The sequence below is a fragment of the Chionomys nivalis genome, chromosome 15 (genome assembly GCF_950005125.1).
Source record: "Chionomys nivalis chromosome 15, mChiNiv1.1, whole genome shotgun sequence".
Lineage (NCBI taxonomy): Eukaryota > Metazoa > Chordata > Mammalia > Rodentia > Cricetidae > Chionomys > Chionomys nivalis.
In genome coordinates, this window is record NC_080100.1 from 8,665,823 (window position 1) to 8,683,231 (window position 17,409).

The window sequence follows — 17,409 nt, forward strand, 5'->3', positions numbered from 1 at the left end:
GAATGACTTAGGTCACATCCATACCTATGTCAGTTCTGTCACATAAACTGAAAAACCCCAGGCGACCTCCTAAATTACAATGGAAGGAGCAGAACGACATTAGCATATCCTGACCACTTGCCTAGGATGATGTCAGGTTGTCTCACCATCAAAAGGCTATGCAACCACCTTCTGTGTGGTTGATGCAAATTGTGCCTTGCCAGGTCACTCAGAATTCTGACTGCCATACAATGTAGGCTTGTATAATCCAGTCACTACAATGTATCATGCGGAGTTCCATGCATATCCTCATAAATGAAGGATTTCTTCATAATTTTAAGTTTTCCTCATCAGATTGGACAATGTAGTCAAACAAAGAAATTATAGGCAGATCTTAAAATTGATATTTAAGTAACAGAAATATTGGATTATGAATAGGAAAGACACTGAAAATAATATAAAATATTAAGAATAAAATAACTAGTATAAAAGGCAAATTGCAAAATTCTTACCTACCTAAAATCCTGATATGCCACACAGTAATCTCTCATAAATAATGAGATTTAAAATGGTGATTTCTAATTTTGTAGGGATATATTCTAAATGAAATAATTTTTTCAAGAAAACTGTAGAAATAAATAAAGCATTCTTTCAGCTTGTGTGAAGTGAAATTGGTAGAAAATATTGAAGGAGAGAAGCAGAGGACAGATTCAGAGTAAACATCCTTTCCACTCAAGTGCACGTCTTAAACCTAGTCCCCTTAGCCACGCTAACTCATGGCTTATGGCAAGCTAGAAAAATGAGCACACAGACTGCTTTTGTCTGTCCTTGTGGCCATCAGGTGTGCACTGGGAAGCTCCCCTGGTGCATCCTGTACTCTAGTCTGTTTAATACCTGGAGCTTCAGCCAGGGCCAGCACAATCCTCACTGGATGCCACCTTGATCATGCATACAGGATGAGAATGACTTCTTGCCCTGAGGATCACATACAAATTTGTTTCTGAAACTTGCATTAATTTTTAAATCTTGTGTTTACCAGACTGCTGATTGCCCTGTCTGCTGTTTAGCGGCCTTCAGCAATAACTGAAAGTTTGTAGCCTTGGGCATCTGTCTTAAAACAGACTGAGTAATCAGATACACTGCTCAGTTACACTTAGTGAGCTATTTCCCTTCCAAGTGTTCATACAGAAAAGCATTTAGTAATGCCAAGAACAAGGATTAAAAAGAGATTTCACTGTGTGACACAGGTGTACTGCAAGTCTTTATTTCTCTTATATTTTTACTTGCTTTCTCTTCAGAACCTACATAAGAGCTATGTCATAAGCCTATCTCACTGAAAGATGGGATGTTACTGTGCATGCCCCGATTCATGGGTTTGCACGGCAAATTGCATTGTATAACAAAATATTTATCGGTTACCCAGTTTTAGGTGATCTGCTTCAAGGGGTAGAGAGTGAGACTCAGGTTTAGTCGATTTTGTTTGCTAGACACATTTGTTGCAAATATAAGTAGATGAAGAGATACCAGAATCTTTTAATTATAATTTTGCCTTGTGGGTGGAGACTTCCAGATTTTTACTCTTATTTAATCAGAATCAATAAAGAAAAAAATTCCTCCTATAGTTTTGACTCAGATGAGAACGCCTCTGTATCTGAATTGCATTGAACAGTGTGACCCTTTGGATGGTGAAAGAATATATGTAATTCATCGTCAGCTTGTGGTTGATATCAGCAGTTTAATACCTAATTATATTATCCTTGTGGTGATTTGTTTCTATTTGACATATTTATTTCTGATCTTTGAGTATATAAGATCTTATTGAAATGTGTATATTTTCTTTTTTCTTTATTATTAATTAATTAATTAATTTAATTAGTTAGTTAGTTAGTTATGGTTTTTCGAGACAGGGTTTCTCTGTAGCTTTTTGGCCTGTCCTGGAACTAGCTTTTATAGAGCAGGATAGCCTCGAACTCACAGAGATCTGCCTGCATCAGCCTCCCAAGTGCTGGGATTAAAGGCATGCGCCATCACCACCCTGTGAAACATGTATATTTTCTAATCTGATCACCAGTTCCAACAGAATAATAATATGAGTCTGAACAACCAATTAAGCATCATCTGCATCATGAAATCATCACAGTTTCTCAAATAAAACTACTGCAAAATTAGAGAGTTGTCTTACCCTTGATATAAGGATGTAATGTGATCTATTTCTATGACTGGTAGGCTACAGAAAATGCTTATTTATATTTTATTACTAGATTTATAGGAAAAATTAACTATGCACAAGGAAGTTCTTTTAATGTATTTTAATAAGAATATCATATGTAAACTCATATTCAAAATTAACACATAATTAGCCTCTCTGCATGCTCCAAATATTTAATGGATGAATAAAAACGTGATGCCACTTAAATTTACTGTTTGGGAAGACATGGTATGCTGATCTTGCTCTACATTCCTCAACAGTGTTTACTCTCTGCACAAAAATCACTATGGTGCATCTTCTGTCATCCTGAAAACATTCATTTTCACCCCTCTTTAAAAATTAGGGAAATGAACAGCTCAGATTCAAAGCTCACTATGACTTACATAAACATTCTGTTTGTAGCTTATTAATAAAGATTCTTATTCTGAATACTAAACTCAAATTCTATTGATTTGCCTATTGCAAAACTAAGCAGATAAAAACAAATTTATCTACATGGTATTCCCTGTGGTGAAAATTAGCAATAGGATTTTAATCATAGATTTTATCATTAACATCAAGAAAGCATATTACTTGAACTGAACTCAATTAACATAGACTTAGGAAGAAGATGGTCTACTGTTTTACAATGGCTCTGGTCTTTATAACAATTAAAGAATTAAATAATTTTATTAGTATAAGAGTAATGCTGAGTGATAATTTAAAAGAAGAAGTAGAAAGCACAGAGAGAGGATGAAAGAAATACAAAAAGGAAATAGCTGATTACATCCTATGGACTTATTATGAAGATTCCTATTGAAACTTGGTATGGTGTTGTGTGTTTGACTTTCCAATATTAAGTGGTTTGATCAAGAGGATCAAAAGGTCAACGCCATTTGGGCTAAAACAGAGCTTCAGGCCTGGGTTACATAATCAGAGCCACTGTCAAAACAAAACCAATCAACAAACAAGAAGATAGAAAGACATCAGCAGAGACAGCTAATCCCCGCACAGATTAGATTTTGCCATTACCAGCATAACATCCACTGCGTTAATTAATGTGCACTGCTGGCATTTGTTTTTAGTACTTCATGTCCATTTAATATTACATTGTCCAAACTGCCCACCATTTCATTGTGCACAATCTTTGGTCATTCCCAACAACCTTCAAAACTCTTATCAAAGAATTAGTAGTTAGAGCACCATGGGTACCTCTTTGATATCAACCTTTGGTATCAATTTTCAATTGATAATCATGTGTTAATGATTTTTTTTCTCCAACGAAGTTTCTTTAAAAGAAGAAAATATTCTTAAGGATAGACTGCTTTCCCGATAGTATATACCAAAAGTAAAAACCTCAGTGACATATTTAATGGTTACTTATCTTACAATGTCATGTGAGATATTTTAGCTTATTTTTATTTTATTTATACATTTTTACTCTATATGCATTATGGCTTCTAGTGCTGTATTTTATACAACTTCTGAGTTTGCGAACAAGTGTGTCTCGTGTGTATATCTGTTTCTTGTGCTTTTCCTTGAGATATTTTCCTTCTGTTTGTCCCTATCTCAATGTGCTATTTTGTCTTATTATATTTTGTTAATTTCTCTTACAAGCTTATTTGTGTCTTAATGAGAGACAGAACAGGCATGAATATGAATGGGAGAGGACATAGGAGAAACTGGAAAGAGTAGATGGAGGGGAAACAGTAATCAGGATGTATCATGTGGGATAAACCCTATTTTCGATAGAAGGAAGAAATAAAACAAAATTATTTTTTTACAGTTTATTCCAGCTTTCGCTCAAATACCCAGTATTTATACAGAAATATAGGATACAACAGGAATGTGTGGCACCGTAGTTGAAAATAGAATGTAATAGCAGGTTGACTTTTCAGACATAAAAGACAAATCATCTGGGAAGATGTTAATTCCTAAAATGTCAAGAACCATATTACCACTGAAGACATGTCAAGGTGTTAGGAATGTTTATTCCAACAATGAAATAAGAATTTACGTACTTCAGAAGACCTTCACCCAATAAATTTGCTTATAGGCCTTCAACATGACACCTGCCTTCTTCATCAGTTCTTAATTAGAAAGTGAAGGGGAACATTCCAGATTGGGGGAAACACGGATAAAGTAAGCTGATACTAACTCTGAATAGAGTGAAATAAGGGGTTCTTTACTAAAGGGGAACTGACAGATCACAACTGGGAACAAGAATGGGTTCCAGATTGGGGGAAACACGAATAAAGTAAGCTGATACTAACTCTGAATAGAGTAAAATAAGGGGTTCTTTATTAAAGGGGAACTCACAGATCACAACTGGGAACAAGAATGGAACCCAACAGATGGTGCTGGTGGAGGCTGCTCATTTGTTCCCGGCCACCCAGACCCAAAATAATCACACAAAACCTATAATATTCACAATACTGTTTGGCCAATAGTGTAAGCGTATTTCTAGCTAGTTCTTAAGTCTTAAATTAAACCATTTATATTAATCTATGTATTACAGTGGTTGTGACCAACCAGTAAGTTCAGTCCGGTGTCCAGAGTCTGTCTCCTGTGGCAACTATATGACTTCTTTCTGATCTGCCTTCTTTCCTCCCTATCTGCTTGAAATTCTGGCCTTGCCCTAAGCCACTGGTTGAAACAACTTTATTCATTAACCAATAAAAGCAACACATAGACAGAAAGACTTCCCATACCATTTCCCCTTTTCTGTTCTGTAAAACATAACATATAACCAAACAGGTATCAAATAAGAATTATAGTTATAATATTTATATTTATTTTATATCATAACTAAGGAAAGCTATAACTATATACTTTTTAACTCCATCAAAACCTCCAGAAGGATATAATACTACCTAAGTAAAGAAAAAGTGCATTGTAAGCAACTTTCAAAACTCTAGAATTGACAGAGACATCTCTGGACAGTCACCAAAATTTTTTTGATAACATTGTGGCAATCATCTTTAGCCCGCAGACCCATAGTATCTGGTAGATTTTTTCATGAATCAGGAAATATCAAAGATAATTCCACTTATATTGGCAGTTTGTTAGTCACTTTTTTCTGTTTCCTACAGAATGTCTAGCAGACTCTTTCATGAATCAGGAACCCAAGAGGATCATCTCACGTTTAGGCAGGTTTAGCAGTCATTTTTCTATGGGTCCTGCATGTGTAGTTCATACAGCATACCTTCAACCAATCCAAGCAAGAGCAGTTTGTTGCCTAAATAACTAGCAAACTCCATAAGGAGTCTCTTCAATATTCACCATCATCTTGAAGTAGATTGGTGCTGCCAGGAGCAGATGTGTCTCATTGTCATGAAAAGTTCTAAGTTTTTAAAATGAATTAAATGCTATATTTTGTTAGTCTTTGAATGGGTTGAATGATAACTATCCATCTGAAATATATCTTTGTACATCTAGAAAACCTAATTAATATGACTACAAGCTTGGCATTTATAGTTAAATATCTACAAATCTGAAATTGTTTAATTATACATTATATCTTTAAATGAGCTGCACAATCTGGTGATACATAGATTAAGAGAAATGGATTAATTTAAGATGTAAGAGCTAGCTAGATATACGCTTAAGCTATTGGCCGAACAGTATTGTAAATAATATAGTTTTCTGTGATTATTTTAGGTCTAGGTGGCCAGGAATGAACAAGCAGCCTCCACCAAAATAATGGTGCCCCAATATGGGGCAAAATTTTCCATGTAACATGTCAAAAAGCTTAAAATGAAAAGGCTTCTAGACCTACAAAAATGAGAGCCAAGCACAGCTTCTTGGTAACAGCATTTTTTCAGATAGGCTCTGTTTACTGGCAGCAAGCAAAGATGTGGCTCCTTTAAAAGGTTTTCAGACTCAGCTTCAGTGGCAAAAACTGTGGTTTCTTTAAGGGGAGGCTTTCTGGTTCGTGCTGCCAGTAAATGGTGTTGTTCTTCCTCACCTCAGTTAACCTAGTCATTACAATCTCTCAAAGACATGAGCAGGCAGTCTTTTCCCAGACTCTAACGACTCTCCACATGATAATCAGCATTAACCCTCAAGCAAGGAACTCCTTTCTCAGAAGCCACCAACCAAATACTGATGGTTCTTCAGGTTTTCTTAATCCAAATCATTTAGATATATTTGGCAGCACAACTGACTCAAGGTTGCTTCTAACAAGTCATCAACACAAATGAACCAATTTTGGACTTTTTGGGAAAGTAGGAGGAGAGATTCTAGGGAAACCTCTTCCTCCTATCACTTGACAGGACTCTCACTAAGTATGAACCTCAAAAGCTGCAATAGCAATTTTCTGACAAGATATGCCCATGAGTACAAGAGTGACATGAATGTTACAGGAATAAACTACCACATTTTATGGGATTTAAGGTCCATTTAATGAGAAGGATTCTATATCTGCCATGCTAATGAGTGTATGAGCCTGAGATTTAGATAACGCATGGACCTAGGGAGAAACCTACTTCTAGTATTCAGTTAAATGAAAATAACAATAAAATGATTCACAATGACAAAAAAGATTCCACCTTACATTTTTGTAGATTACTATCTCACTAAAATAAAAATGAGACATGTTGTTATATAAGATCAATATTCCAGAGAGGCCTGTTCTTTTCTGAAGGGAAATGGAGGATAAGAGAACCTGGGGGAAAGAGTGTGTGTGGGGGCGGTGGGAATTAGGGGTAGAGGGTTGGGAGGCTGTGCTTGGGATGCATTGTTTGAGAAAATGGAAATAAATAAAAATTAAAAAGAAATTAAATTTAGGAACAAATATTTTAAAATGGAATTCTCATTTGAGGTGACAAGATATCTAAAACCTCTTACAGACTCCCTTTAAATTAAAAATTTCAATCCTATACAGTTCTTATCTAACTGGTATATCTGTCTGTCTTTCCTTTCTTCCTTCACTCTTTCTCTTTATCCTCCTCTCTTCCTTTTATTTATATGTGCATATGACTTTATTCAAAAAGTATTCATGCAAAAAGTTTTCAGTATGACTGTTAGGCTAATTTTCTCATAACTATGCTGAAGACACAGTCAACTATGAGGGAAGCCACCTAACCCTGATTTCAACTTTCTTCCCAAGACATATTTCCACTCACCCTTTCCAGTCATAAGATACATATTTTGATCAACATCTACATTATATACTTTATTTGATGTGGTTCAAAATCCAAACAATAAAAAAAATGTGGTTCAATCACTTTATCAAATTAAGAAATTTTGAACACAAGAGCAAATATTCTTACTAGTAAAGTGTCCTGGGAATGGTTTATTACTAAGACATTATCTTATATAACTTCTAAATTTGTTCCTCTTTTATATATTAGAATATTTTAAATCTAATATTTTTTCACTATTATATTCATATTAAGTTTATGTTTTATGGCTCAATGCCTATTTTCTGAAATAAGTGAAAGTAACCAGAGAGGTTTAGTTGTGGAAATACCTAGTCTGAGCAAGCCATGAGGAACAAGTCAACAGGCCAAACTTCTCCATGACCTCTACACAGTTCCTACCTCTAGGTTCCTGGCCTGAATCAGTTCCTGTCCTGACTTTCTTTTTTAATCCACAGTGATATGGAAGTAGAAATCAAATAAACTCTTTCCTCCCAAGTTTCTTTGATCATATTGCTTCATCACAGCATTAATAATCCTAATTAAGAAAGATATAATAATTAAAGACCATTATTATAAAGATAATGTATTCTTCAGTTTAAATAATAATACATAATTACCAGATTTTATTATTTCTGAATGTGTTTTACCGATGATTGTGATTATAATAATATAACTGATATTTTTCAGCTTAAAATGACTCAAGAGTCCATAATTTAAGTTCAAAGCATAGCATGCACATTTAAATAGTATTTCTCATTGTAGCATATTAACAACTAAGAATGCATTGATCACTATGGGAACTTGATAAATTCAAGCCAAAGTGAAGTTACTCTTGTTTAAATGAATATTGTGCAAAGTAAGCACTGTACATTAGATATATATATCTTAATGTCCTTCTTCAGTTCATTAAAATTCATGTAGAAAATGCAGAGTGCACTTAACCTTTACAGATTCTAGCTAGAAACAAAGAGTGCATACCATAATAAAAAGCAAAATATGTTTCACAAAGTGAATGAATTCGTTCAAAGCTTTCTTATGTTTGACTCACATAGGCTGAGGACCAACAGCTGTTTATAAATCCCTTTAGCATTATATTCTGGCTTTGGAAAATCAAATTTCCAACTTAGTAATAGTAATTCAACCCTAGGAGATCAAATAATTGAATAAGAATTGGGCAACCGCAACAGGCGTCAAACATTAGGCAATAATGTTTGTTCAGTTCTTTTGGAAAATCTGATAAGCATATTGGATAGGTTACATAAACTCAACAGTAGTTCATCTGATAAACAATTTAAAAAGACTTTGCATGGAAATATTCCCTCTCTTGTGTGTAATGGGAGTGTTCTGTTCATGTTTTTATACATTTTCTAAAATATTACTAAAATTCACCCACATGTCACTATAAGTTAACATAGATGAATTATAGTTAAGGGCTGCATGAAACACAAAGCAACTCCTAACTACTCTATCTTCAATGTCTTTTCTAATCACCAGAACTCTCTATGACATGTGTGTTTGTTTGCTATCTGTGGGTTCACTTACCCAGTGAGGATTCAGTCATTTAAATAGCAGCAACGATGCCAGCGAGATCATGGGTGAAGCTTCACTGAAGCTCAGATTGCACATGGCATTAAAGGAACATAAAGAAGCTTCTGTGTGTGGGTTCCAAAGCATCCATGCATGCTTTGGTGCAATATCTAAAGCATACCTTAAGGGCAAAGAAAAAACTTCTAAAACAAAGCCAGTTTCATTTTTAAAAAGTGTGTTTTCAGGAATTTGAATACATTAATATATTAGTTTCTTCTACCTTGACTTTATTTTTAATTACAAGAAAGATTTATAAGAATCTTATATCATGAAAAAATTGTGATGTCTATATTGTGATGAATTGAAGACACTTATTTGCTTGTCGTTTTATCCTGTGTAGAAAAGAAAAATGCATTATACAACAAAATGAACAATGGAATGTGTCTAAAAGGAGACTAGCTCCATCAGATAGGCCCTGCAATTGAGACATCTGATACAAAGCAGAGAAACAAGAAAAATCACTTTACAGGCAAAATTTTTTAATATATTCATTTTGGGAACATAGGTTTGTTTGAATTTAAGATATATTTTTATTGTACATATGTTTATGAGTGGTTTCTACTTATGAGTATATGCACATGAGTGTGCCATGTCCACAGAGGGCACCAGGTGCCTTTGAGCTGGGGTTAGAGATGGTAACAAGTCACTAGAAATGGGTGCTAGGATTAAACTCAGGTCCTCATGATAAAATAATAAGTACTTTTAATCACTGAGTCATTTTAAACACCCAGGATAGTGATGTTTTAATTTTGAGTAAAGCACTATTATAATTTGTTGTTACAAATAACAGCAAGGTTGTTTGATGAATTCTGAAGAAATAGGTAATTTATATTTACCTAAAAGTATAGATAATAAAAGTTTAAACATGGGAAATTTCATTTTGAAGGGTCATTCAAGGTAATTTAAGAGACTCCCCAAACAATATATATATATATTATGGACATAGCTGTCTTGATAGGAGTTTCTTTTGCTGCAACCAAACACCATGACCAAAAGAAACTTGGGGAGGAAAGGGATTATTTGGTTTACACTTCCATATTGCTGTTCATATTTAAGGAAGGCAGGACAGAAATTCAAATAGGGCAGGATCCTGGAGGCAGGAGCTGATCAGAGGCCATGGAAGGGTGCTGCTTGCTGAATTGCTCCTTATGGCCTGCTTAGATTGCTTTCTCATTGAACACAGGACTACGAGTCCAGGTATGGCACCACCTACCATGGGTTGGGCTCTCCTCCCACTGATCACTAATTGAGAATATTTCTTACAGCTGGATCCATGGAGGTATTTGGGAACCATTTGGCCTCCTTTCAGATTAGCATATGAAGGTTTGTTAAATGGGTTTCCATGAAGCAAAACCGTTGGAGATATTCTCTCATACAAGGACCAGTGGACTTTGGGACAGTGCAGAAGATAGCTGGGGCCAAGTGGTCTGCAGGCTCTCTTCTCCTAAAGGTATTCAAAATGTTGATGGTTTTCTTGACAGTTCATAGTTTCTCTTTGTTAGTACTATGCTTTGGACAGATTTTATCATCCCTATAATTCTCTCTTTTTTTTTTTCTCAAATATTTTCCTCTAAAACTCTTAGGGAACTGATGTTTCTCAGGTTTCTTATCTGGAAACAGCAGCTGTTACTCCAGGCTCCAGGAACTTTTCTTTCTGATTCAGTGGACAGGATCATAGACAATAAAAGTTAATAAGCACAAATAAAAAAAACCAACACACACACACACACACAAAAAAAAAACCAACACAGGAGATACTATGTCTTATAATTCTGAGAAAAAAACATTAATATAAAAAAGAGTAAGCGGTTTACTGAAGCACCATTTTCTACCAAGTCTTACCCCAAGCTAAGCAGGCCTATGGTTACACTGGAAAGTAACAAAGCAAACCGCTTACAGTCCAATCACAATCGCCATGTTGCTGTGGGACCCAAACCCCTGCACAGCCAGCTGCCCTCATTCCCACTTAAAATCAAAGCAGCTGGTTCATCTTCCTTATTCTCCTCCTCCTTCCCCAAATTCTGTTTTCATGTAAAAGACAAATAAAGGACTCAGTTCTCCCTCCGCCCCCCCAAAAAAAGAGTGCCTTATCAAAATTCATCCATTGTAGAGAGGTGTAGGCATTCAGGACCCTCTAGTAGTTCTAGGAAATAATTAGATAAATGCAATCTAATAGTATGCAAACATTTTGTGACAAATCATCCCAATTTCTGTAAATATGATTTGTTAAGTTTTTATGATTTATATACCTCCAAGATCATTCCAAACAAGTAGAGCTCATATCTCTGTCTTGGGAATGTAGCAAGTCCAAAATTTCAAGTTTATTACCTTTTAACCACAATATTTCGGGGTAGATGAATATATCTAGTCCTTTTGTTTAGTCAGTATTTAGAGTCTCTGAAATAATACTGATTCACATTTTTGATACATTATGTGAAACCCTTTCTATGCGTATATTTCTGACTGATAACTTGCTTATTGGTGACTTTCAATTGTATTTTCATATTTTCTCAGAATATTATACATTATGAAAAGTAAATAGTGATTTTACCTATCAAATTCTAGGGCCTTAAGTAAGGCATGGTAGTTGATGTCTCCAAGTTGAAATGATGAGATCTCTAACATGGAATGAAGAGGTCTCTAATATGAATAAGAACTCACAATTCAAAGAACTAGTGAAGCTTTTTTTTCATACTGAGAAATAATAAGTGTTTATTTGGATTGGCTCTTCATTACTATGTTAAATGGAAATTACACCTAAAGTGATTATTTTAGAGAGTGTCTGTGTCTCTTGGTAGTTAACCGAAGAGACACCGGCACTGTGAGAACTCTTTCACAGAGCCCAGACTAAATCATAATGCCACCAAACTATAAACGTTAGTGAAAGAATTTAATAATAATGCCTGGAGAATTTCCATAGTTTCTTCATGTTGAACACTTATTAGCTCATGACTTTCAAAACAGGATGCTTCTGTTTAAAATAGAAAGCATCCTCATCATAGGAAGAATTTATTTGGGTTCATGGTTTTAGACCAATAAGAATCTATCATGGTGGAGTTGACATGGCAACAAAAGGTAGGAAGGGCAGCAGAATCAGAAGGTTGAGAGATACTATGAGCTCAAGGAAGACATTTGTCATTCATATATATATCATGTAAGGATTTATTGACGCATCAGTGTGAATTGTTTGTCTTGAACTCCAGCTGAAGGACAAAGCTCTGATTGAAGGTGGCTTGTATTTTATTGATTGGTGATAGATAGCTGTAGTATGACTTTTTCCACTGTCCATGAATTTCATGGGCATGAAACTTGATTTCAGAGGATGCTTTCTATTTTAAACAGAAGCATCCTACTTTTGAAAGTCATGAGCCACAATTCAAAGAACTAGTGAAGCTTTTTTGTTTCATACTGAGAAATAATAAGTGTTTATTTGGATTGGCTGGGATTTTCACTGTCAACTTTCTCCCATCAGGACATCAAACTTCACCATGGATCTTATAAGGTCTGCAGTTTGCTTAATAGGGTGAACATTATCATCCTATATCAGGACAAAAGTCAATACCTGTTAGTAAGTATTTTTATATTCTGTTGGTTTTGTTTCTCTACAGGCCCTAAATTAATATGATGTAAAATACTTGGGAGAATGGATGTGTGCATAAATTCTAAACAGAAGTACTATAATAAAGAGAAGGGAGCATCTTATTACTAAATCAGACTTGTGCACTCCTCTGCTGCCTTTCTGATAGGACAAACTTTGGCATGAATGTCCTCTAACATTAAAGAAAGAAATTACATGGAAGTTGGAACACAAGATCAAAATAAAATGGTGTTTTTGAATTCAGCAAAAGAAACTTTCTGATTCTTTCTTCTTTCAAAATGCCACTGAGAAAATAGATTCCATTTTGATTAGGCTCACTCACCCCTATTATATCAAGTGGGGATGTTGTGAAAGAGAGCTAGACAACATAGTGATTTCCTTTATTTTATATTCAATTAAAAACTAAGAACCTCATAAACATAAGAAAATGTAAATATTCAAATGTAGATTTTGTGGGAGAAGAAGGGAGTATATATTCTCTGGTCAAATTAAATAGAAATAGCATCCTGGTTTGCATTGAAGCACACACTTCCTGCATTAACAATAAGTTAATCTACATTGACAAAATTCCACCATCTCTAACACATGATGTGTCTTAGAATGACTACTTTTTCTTGTAAGGAATTGTTATTTGGGACTAGATACAGCACAAGAAAACACAGAAGAAAGAGAAAAAAGGCAATTACTTCTCAGTTGTTCCTAACAGGAAGCAATTAAAGATTTTTAAATCAATGTGCCACAGAGTAAGACTGACTAATAGTGCAGAGATGGAACAGCATTCAATGCATGAGAAGGGAAAATAGTGATTCTTTCCACAAAAGCGATCTGGTGTTCCCATCTAACATTCAAAGTTCAATGATCTGAAAATGATTTAGTTCTTTAATATAGTTCTGCAGCAGCACAGAAGAGAAATTGTATTTTTTTTCTACATGCTGCTTTTGGTGGGTTTTAAAAGTTGATATGTTCAAGCAGAGACATAACAGCTTGAGATGTTAATGGAAAGAAAGAAAATGCAATTGAAGTAAATAAAGTTTACTTTATATTACAGATTTCAGAGAGCGGATTCTTCAATAATGATGACTCTCTGACTTAACAATCATGAGGTTGGCAGGAAGGATGTTAGTTAGAGCTGCAAAGTCAAGGTAAAGTTGGACACCAGGGCAACAATAAAAGGACAAGATTAACAATAGGAAGCCGGGGAAAGCCTCTGGCAAGGCATTTACATATGGTGCTTCTCTGTGTATGTTTGTTTTCCTCTAAAGTACCTATCAACACACAAGTGAGGGCCACAATCACCTTAAGTTATAAATATCTTCTATAAATATTAATCAACAATTTCCCATTTATTAGAAGGAAAATATTACATGAAGAGGGGTTAGGAAACACTGGACTCCCTACTTTTAAGGGCCTTTTGAACAATCAGAAGTATGTTCACCCAAAAAAGTGCTCTCACCTGCCTAGGCTGAAATCCATTGATGTGTGAAATACCTGGGGACTTCGCTTCCCAAGTGTCACTTTATTGTATTTCTACATTTGTTGTGTCTGCACCCCCTTCACTCACACTGGAGGAGTAAAAGCTTTAACTCCAGGAAAGTACAGGCTCACCTAGTGAGTTCATTCATCACCATTTTAACATTTTCAGATACTAAAAATTTCATGATTTAAGATAAATCACAAGTCTAAAATTGGGAAAGAATGGTTTTGTGTGTATTAGAGATGTGATTCCTTTGAATTAAACTAATGTTAAAATAATAATAATTTGAGCTAATAATGTTGAGAGAAGTTTCCAGGATTAACGTTCAAATTAATTTATAAGTACAGTTTAATTTTTGCATACTTGGACAGTACTTTGTAAATGACATTTTATGTATATATATATGGAAAGAGAGAAGGAAGAGAGGAGTATTCAGATGTTTGTATTTGCAATAATGCTCATGTATATTACCTTGGTATTTTGTAATGAATATATAGTTAAGAGTTTTCCATTTTTCTACTAACTTGTATAGGATGTTTTCTTTGAAATATATAATCACAGACTTATCATGAGACACCAGTAAAGAGAATCCTGAGTATCACAGAGGAAGAAAACAGACACCTCCCAGGCAAGAAAAGGCCCATGTGATGGAGTATGGAAGCTATGAAATTAAAGTATTGCTGGTAAGCGCAACCCATATTTCTCAAGCTGTCTCTTCCTTCATTGTGCAAAGAACTTTTCCATTATTTTGCCCCAGTGTTAGGCTCCTTTATTTTACAGCATATTCTGTGTCAAATTGTTCACCCCAAACATTGTGTTAGGTCCTTTAGCAATTTGTAATAATGTGCTATTATTGATCAAATCACTTATTTATATATAGAATGAGATGTCAGATAAATGGGTTTCTTCTGGAATACGGCAGGTACTCATTCCAGTATTACTGATGTCCTGTGAAGAAAGAGCAGATGAAGAGACTGTCATCCACAGAGAAGAATTTGCAGACACAGATGCACACAGTGAGCATATGTCTGGCACTGCAAGCAGAGAGCAGAGCAAGGTTTCAACAAATGAAGAATCAGCACCCCAGGTGAAAAAACAAAAACTGTGAGACTTTATCCTTGGAAATTATCAGTTGTATCTGATCTGCAAGGTTCTTTGTCTCCTCGTCTCCCAGCAGATTTTCCACCATCTCAACCTGGTGACATTTTAAAGTAATTACTTTTTCTCCACCTCTTTTGGAAAATAAGACATGCTTAACCACAGGATAAACAAAAGATAGTCATATTACAGTATATGAAATATGCTGTATTTATTGCTAGAAAGCAAAGACAGTTAAGATAATAATAATAACAACAACAACAATAGGTGCATACATGCAAATAATAAGTATAATTATATTTCATATATTAAACAAAAAAGGAAAATATCCCAATTTCTCTCTGTAGTGGTTTGAAAGAAAATGGGCCACAAAGGGAGTGGCAGTATTAGGAGGTGTGGCTTTGTTGGAGTAGGTGTGGCCATAATGTAATATGACTATCTTTTGTTCAAGATACCATTCAGTGTTTCAGACTATTTCCTGTTTCCTTCTGCTCAATACGTAGCCAGCACCATGTCTATCTGCATGCCATCATGCTCCCCATTGTGATGATAATGAAACAAACCTTTAGAGCTATAAGAAAGCCATCCCAACTAGATATTTTTCTTATAAGAGTTGGCATGGTCCTAGTGTCTCTTCACAGCAATTGAAACCCTAAGACAGAAAATGGAATAGTCCAAACCATTTTTTTTTTGGAGAAATTTGAGTTAGGAAAGTATGGAATGCTTTAAGCCCTGTTTAATGGGCCATACTAATAAGTGCATGGAAGACAGTTGTTTTAAGAGTTATTTAAAAGGTGAGGGGCTCACTCAGTAGGTTTCAGAGAAAAAGGATTTTTGTATGCAGTTTAGAGATCATTTTTGTGATATTTTCATAAAGAAAGTGCCTGTCTTTTTTCCTATGTTCAAAGAGTCTGCTTGAGGCTAAAGTGAATGGTTTTAGATTAATTCTATTGACAGAGGAAATCTCAAAACAGTCTAGTATAGACTCTGTTATATGGTTAGTAGTTGTAACTGTAATGATGGTTTATACTGAAAAGGAGTAAGCTGAACAAATAAAAAGGTATAGATTGAGAAAAGGGACACAGCAATGGAATAGAGATAAATCCTATGTCTAGGAGATAAATGGATTAGGAAATTGAATAAAGGGAGTGGGGAGCTCAGGGTAAGTTCCTACTCAGCTAAGTTTACAAGCTGTAGAAAGGATCAACAACAACAAAGCACTTGGAACCAGGCATGGTGTTGCAGACTTTAAATCTCAGCACTCAGAAGCAGAGGCTGGTAGATGTCTGAGTTTGAGACCAACCTGTTCTACAGAGTAAAATACAGAAAGCTGAAAACTGTTGAGTATGTAATTGAATGAGGGGCCATGTTTCAGACTCAGTAAGCAGCAGAACTTAACTGCTTTAGCACTGTCGTTCTCATTTTTGAGTTAATGATAGAAGAAAGGGGTTATGAAATTTGCCCAGTTCTAAAAGGAGAAGTCTTTTCTGTTAACTATAGAGGTAGCAGTGTAGAAACTAACTTGTCAGAGAAACAAGAAAAAGAAACTTGCAACTACTTTGGGTGTCCATGAAGTTAGTTTATATTTTGTAGCTAATCCTGGGCAGTCAAGGAATCTTACCTAGTTGTGTTTGAATAAAGGCCATAAAACTGAATCTGTGCAAAGAGGTAATTATTATTCCTGATACTGCAATTAGGCTACTTTGCATTGTTTACCTTAGCTCAACTAATCATACAGCTGGTTCCAGGTCCTAGTATTTTTTTTTTTGTAGTAGTTTATCTTAAAAATCCAATTAGCAAGACATCTGGTTGTGGGAAACAGGTTTTTTGGCTGTAGAACTGCTCTCACACATAGCTATGGGAAACTGTGCCCAATAAATGATCAAATAGTGTTGAATTGTGGAAGATATATTCCAACTTTGTAATAGATGGAAGTAAGCTATGGGAGAAATTTGTAGCCAGAAAGATCCAGTTCATTCATAAGGCAATAACCCCAATATGCATTACATCTTGGCTTTATCCTCCGCCAGAACTGATCCTGACGGGTCGACCTAATGAAAAATGACTGAATAATTACTGTATAACTCTGTCGTCCAAGGTAAATTCATAATCAGAACTGATCCTGACGGGTTGACCTAATGAAAAATGACTGAATAATTACTGTATAACTCTATCGTCCAAGGTAAATTCATAATCACATTCTAATTTTATATTAATATCTCAATTAAATGTATTAGTGAAGTCATAATGGCGAAGCAGTCTGACTGTTCCTACAATTATAAACTCCTTATCCAAGCACTTTATAGGTACATTTTGATATTAATATTTTAATTATACTTAC